A 5,635-nucleotide genomic window follows, 5' to 3' on the forward strand; every position below is an offset into this window, starting at 1 on the left:
TATTTCTGAAATCCTGAAAGCCCCTGAAATTGTTTCTATTTTATTTAACAAAAGGAGTCCTATGTCCTCGCACTGTTCACTTCTTATAAAAAGTCCCTAATGCTCACAGATAGGTAAAAAACAATTCTTAGCCAGGCACCAGTCTGCAGACCACAATCTGAAAAGCACTAATGAAGAGATAAGATGTACTGGAGGTGATGAGGTATCCAAGGAGATCCTTTTTCTTCTTTTCTTGTTATTTAAATTGAGGCTTAATTAATATAAACAAAAATGCATGAAATTTAATGATTCAGCTTGATGGGTTATTACATATGCATACACCCATGTAACCAACAGCTCTGGCAAAGATACATGATTTTTCAGCCCCCAGCTGCTTCCTTGTGCCTCATCCAAATCAATGCGACTCTCTGACCTCTATCGCCATAGATTAGTTTTTCTTGCGTTTTGAAATAATATAAATAGAATCATACAATATGTACTCATTTGAGTGTGGATTCTTTCACTCAATTTTTTAAAAGTTGGATACATCCATATTGTTGCTAGTAGCAGCAGTTCTTTTTCATTGCTTGGTAATATTCCATTGTATGAATATTGTGCATCACAACTTTTAAATTCATTTAACTGTCAATGTACATTTAGAGTGCTTCCAGTTTGGGGCTGAAATGTCTAATGTGGTCACTAGCATTCCTATATTTGTCTTTCAAGGGAAATACTCATGCATTTCCCTTGGGTATAAATACAGCTGTGGCATTTTGGGGTCATAGCTTACATGTATATTTAGATTTAGTCAATATTTCCAAATAGTTTCCCGATGTGTGTGCACCAGTTTACAGTCTCATCAGCAGTGTGTGAGTGAGTATTCCAGTTGCTCCACATGCTCAGCAGCACTTGATATTGTCAGTTCTCTTAAGGTAATTGATTCTGGTGAAGAGAAGTATTATTTCATTTGGTTTTTAAATTTGCATTTCCCTCATAGCAAATTATGTTGGGCACCTTTTAAATTGCTTATTGGCTATTTTGGGTATCCTCTTTTTGTGAAGTGCATGTTAATTTGCTCTTTCTTAATGAGATTTTAGTCTTTTTCTTAGTGTTTTGTAGAAGTTCTTCACAGATAATGGTCTTTCATAAAACATAAGTGTTGAAATATCTTCTCTCAGACTGTAGTTCATCTCTTCTTAAGAAGGAGAGGACTTGAAAAATTTTGTAAGAATAGGAAAGAGAAAAAGAGAGAGAGGTTGAAGTCAGAAAAAAAAAAAGTTCCATCTGGAAATCTTTCCTGGTGGTTGCAGAAAAAACGCCGCCAGGCAGTTTGCTGGGGCGGGAACCTCGGAAAGAGCTGATAGGATGAAATGTGTTAAGAGTAGAAACGGTGCTATTTGGCTTGCGACCCTTACATTTCTCCTAGTGTAGCAGCTTAAGAGGATACAGTTTAGAGATTTAAGAAATAGTAGGATTTGAGACAGTGGCTTTTCTATCTGGCCAACTACGGTATCTTTGAAGACCCCCCTCAGAAATATGGTTACTATTTCAAAGATGATCTTCACGACCTTTCTGTCGTGAGACGTGTAGTTCAGTGGTGGTTTATCCTTTCCTTACGAGAGGGCTGGAAACCATACACGTGCATCTCTTTTTCTCCCTTTACGCTTTGCTTGCTCACACGGAAATAGACACATTATCCAATGGATTGCCTTTAAATGCTTCCGGTTTCTACTGTGTCTCCGCACTAACAACCACGTGTCAGCACAAGGAAGACAAGGGAAAGGAAGTGACTAGAAGAAAAGAATTGGCTCCTTCCGGATTTCCTCAAGCCGAAGCAAGAAGCCCGTCTCCATATTAACGTGCCCAATAATCCTTTTAGCCTTGTCATTGAAGAGCGAGACAGAAAAAGAACCGAAAGACGAGGCTCGATAATTTCATTTTGAATTGCCTTAGTTTTCTGAGCCGTCTTTGAGTAGTGGAGTAGCCGAATCCATTTCTCCCCCTATACTTCCCTCCTTCTCTACCAACCCATCCAGTCTCCTAAAACTGGATCCTATTTTTAGACATGGATTTCAGGGGAGCCCATATGTTTTGGGGCGAACGAATGGGTGATGTTGAACAAAATAAGATTAGACTGGCCCCCACAAATGAAAACTTTAAATTTTGGGAGAACAGCTAAGGTGAGTGTTTCCAGGTGGCCGAAATAGCTCAGTTGGGAGAGCGTTAGACTGAAGATCTAAAGGTCCCTGGTTCGATCCCGGGTTTCGGCAGTGTCGTTTTACTTTGGTGTAATTATTAACCCGTTACAAGACAGTTATGCCCCAATCCCCAAAATCTATATATAACTACAGTTTTTACGGCTTTTTGCAAGCGCGATCAAGGGATATGTGTGTGTGTGTGTGTGTGTGTGTGTGTGTGTGTCTGTGTGATGTGTCTTCCACGAAGTGTTTACTGACAGTGATATTTTATTTAAAGTTTCAAAACCTAGGAAATTATTTTCCTAGGAGCTAGGAAATTCCAATATGCTACATGCCCTTGCACTTACAATTCATTTCTGCTTTTTGTTGTGTGTGTGCGTGTGATCTTTTTAATCACAAGAATTGTTGTTGTTGGTGGTGGGGAAACCTGCAGGAAAAAGAACTACTACACTGTGTAAGTGTATGTATGTGGGTATGGTATATGCAAGGAAAATTTTCCAATCAGAAAATATGGGTTTGTATCTTGAGTCCACCCCGTTTTTAAACTGCTAGAATAAGGAGCTTTGTTGAACATCATTGAACTTTTAAACAATTACAAGAACATGCAGAGTTTTCTTTTTGACAAGACATTCATTCCTTCAGCCTTCCACCCCTGTCTAGAATTTGCACATCTTAAGTTATTTCTGTTTTGTTATCCAGGAAAGAATGAAAATAAGCACTTCTTTAAGAATTATTCTGTTGAATTTTCACAAGGGGACCTAGAATACTGAAAAATGAAAGCAAATGGAAAGTAAAGTCGTCAAGACTCAGGTACCAATACTCCATTTTTTCCTTTTAATTTTGACTTTATTTCTTGAAACTCTTTGTTAGGGATAATAGGTCACTCTTGTGTCATTTTGAACTGTTTTCTTCTTTTCAAATTTCTGTGTCAGTTTCATAGTGTCTGTTTTCCACCGACAACTATTGGACACTTTGTCAGAAGAAAATAACCAACACTATTTTAACATCAGAACGGCATCAAGTTGCAAATGGAAAATTGGTACAAACTGAGAAGCAACGTCAAGGTAGGGACATTCGCTGTACAGGAACTTGGCATTAGAAACTTATCCATTAACAATCTATCCCTCCTCAATTAAGAAGCTTGCATTTTATTTCATTAAGAAGTATTTGATCGGACAAACAGCATCATTGAATATTGTATTGCCTAACACAGTAATGATTCCTTTACATTCTGTTGAAGTGGGAGGTCTAGGGTAATTCACAAAACATAATTAGCCTCACATTCAATATCTAAAAAATGAGGCTAATGATGTCTATGTACAAAGGGATACTGTAAATACCAAAGGAGATCATGCAAGTGAATGCCTTGTGTCATGTCCACACATAGTAGGAAACTGGTAGACTGTGCTCCATATTCCTTGGTTCTGGTGTTCTCCCAGAACAGCATCTACACATGTCATGTCTTCTGTAGCTAAGGCTGTCCAATAGCAATATAATAAAGCCATAAATGAGTCACTTTTGTAACTTTACATTTTCTAGTAGTCACATAAAAAATAAAAATAAGTGGTCTTAACTGAAGAAGAATATTTAAATAACTTGGTATATCAAAAACATCATTTAAATAGTCAATCAAAAAATTATTAGTGATATAGTTTACATTTTAAATATCATATTAAGTCTTTGAGGCCTGATATATATTTTACACTTACAGCACATCTCAATTTTTAAGTGTTCAATACTCAAAGTGGCTAGTGGCTACCATTTTGGACAGTGCAGGGTTAAAATACACGTCATAGATTTTCAGATTTTCTGAATTGAGTATATATGGCATGAGTGTGTTCTTTCTCTCAATTTAGAAGTTTAATTCCTGATAAGAATCGTGTATTAAATGAATCCATAGTCTGAAGATGGCTATAGATTTTTTAAAAATTGAAGTATAGTTGATTTACAATATCATTAGTTTCAGGTGTACAACATAGTTAACAATTTTTATAACTCTAAATATTTAATTTAAAAAATCCCCACTTTGTTCTTGGGGCAAAAAGAAAAAAAAAAAGGCATACCTTATTATTAGAATTCCTGAGACCCCAATAGACATGCAGTTTTCACCAGGTGTAACACAAAATTATGACCAAGCAGTGTTTCTGCAAACCTTCCTAATATTGGAAAGCGTCATAAACCTAATATTTTACAACATCAAACAGTCAAGATAATCCTCCTCAGCACTTCATGGGCTAAAAATTTCATGAGCCAACTGAAAGAACAAATCTGTCAGACAAACCATATTCTTCCAACTTCAAAAGGAACTCAATGTTATTTTATGAATATTGGCAAAAGTCCATAAATGAGCAAACCAGAAGGAGAAAGGGTTAGCCACTGGAAATCTGGTGCCAGGAAATGGGTTCTCTTCCAGTCTTTTTATATATTTCAAAGAACACAGCCTTAACCACAATAAATCCCAGGGTTCAAGAAATGTCCAGGAGCAAATTTATTTTCCTACGAATATCACTAATGAGAATACTTTTCTGTCTTTATCCATCCTCCACATAGTTGTATCTACTGATTACTCACAAATCCAAAGCTGGAGGCAGGGGTAATTGTCTGAGTTCACCATGTAACATTCTCACAAGTGTGCACCACATAGATCTTGAATTTAACATGAGCAAAGCTTGCTCATCTTCTTGTCTTCCAAACTTCCTCCCATTTCCAAAAGAATTTTTAAAACCTCCCCCTTTTCTGCACTTTCTTCTGTTTGGTAATGACATGGCTTTTTCCCCTCCCTAAATAAATGAATGAACAAACAAACAAACATAAATAAATACTTTTTTCCCCTTTATCCCTAATGTCTTGCGGCTATTTGTCTTTGGTCTCGCTCTCATAATTTAATATTCCTCTCCATCCCTGAAGCTGTTGTTTCATTCATGCCTTATGAATGCTTATGAAGAAGAGATTTCAGATTATTGGCGGGGCCTGCTAAATTAGCCGGGTGCCTAGATTAGAAGAGAAAAAAAGCCCCTTACATTGCAATGTTGAATGCATCGCTCTAGGGTTTTTTACTGCCTGTGGCTTTCCTCCATCAAATCTGGTCCTTAATATTCCGATGGAGCAAACAACAAATATCATGAAGCGTTTTAGGCAAGAAAGAAGCTGAATTTCAATGGCCTTGTGTCTCAGGTTAAGACATATCTGGAGGAAATCAAAAGGTCCAAAAACTGGGACTTGATTTGATCTCTTGCCAAGCATAATAGGAGACCCCAACTATGTTTTAAAGCTATGGTGGCAACTTCTTTTGGTTATCTGACACATGTTTCCAATCTTTTGCCTTCCACTTCAAGTTCTATACTCTAAAGCATCAGTATCCTTCTTTGGTTCCTCTACTGCCAAGACACCCAAGGATCCAGAGCCTCAGGAAATAAAATTTATTCCCAAAGAAGCATTATCAAAGAGGCTGTCGGTGA

The 5,635-nt window shown here is 37.1% G+C and overlaps 1 non-coding gene across 1 annotated transcript; it reads left to right on the forward strand.

Annotated features, from left to right (window-relative positions):
• The first annotated feature begins 2,176 nt into the window (after positions 1-2,176).
• Positions 2,177-2,249, forward strand: TRNAF-GAA (transfer RNA phenylalanine (anticodon GAA)). Its single transcript has one exon. It is a non-coding gene; the product is annotated as a tRNA-Phe (tRNA).
• Positions 2,250-5,635: the final 3,386 nt, after the last annotated feature.

Source organism: Balaenoptera acutorostrata, chromosome 10 (genome assembly GCF_949987535.1).
Source record: "Balaenoptera acutorostrata chromosome 10, mBalAcu1.1, whole genome shotgun sequence".
Classification (NCBI taxonomy): Eukaryota; Metazoa; Chordata; class Mammalia; order Artiodactyla; family Balaenopteridae; genus Balaenoptera; species Balaenoptera acutorostrata.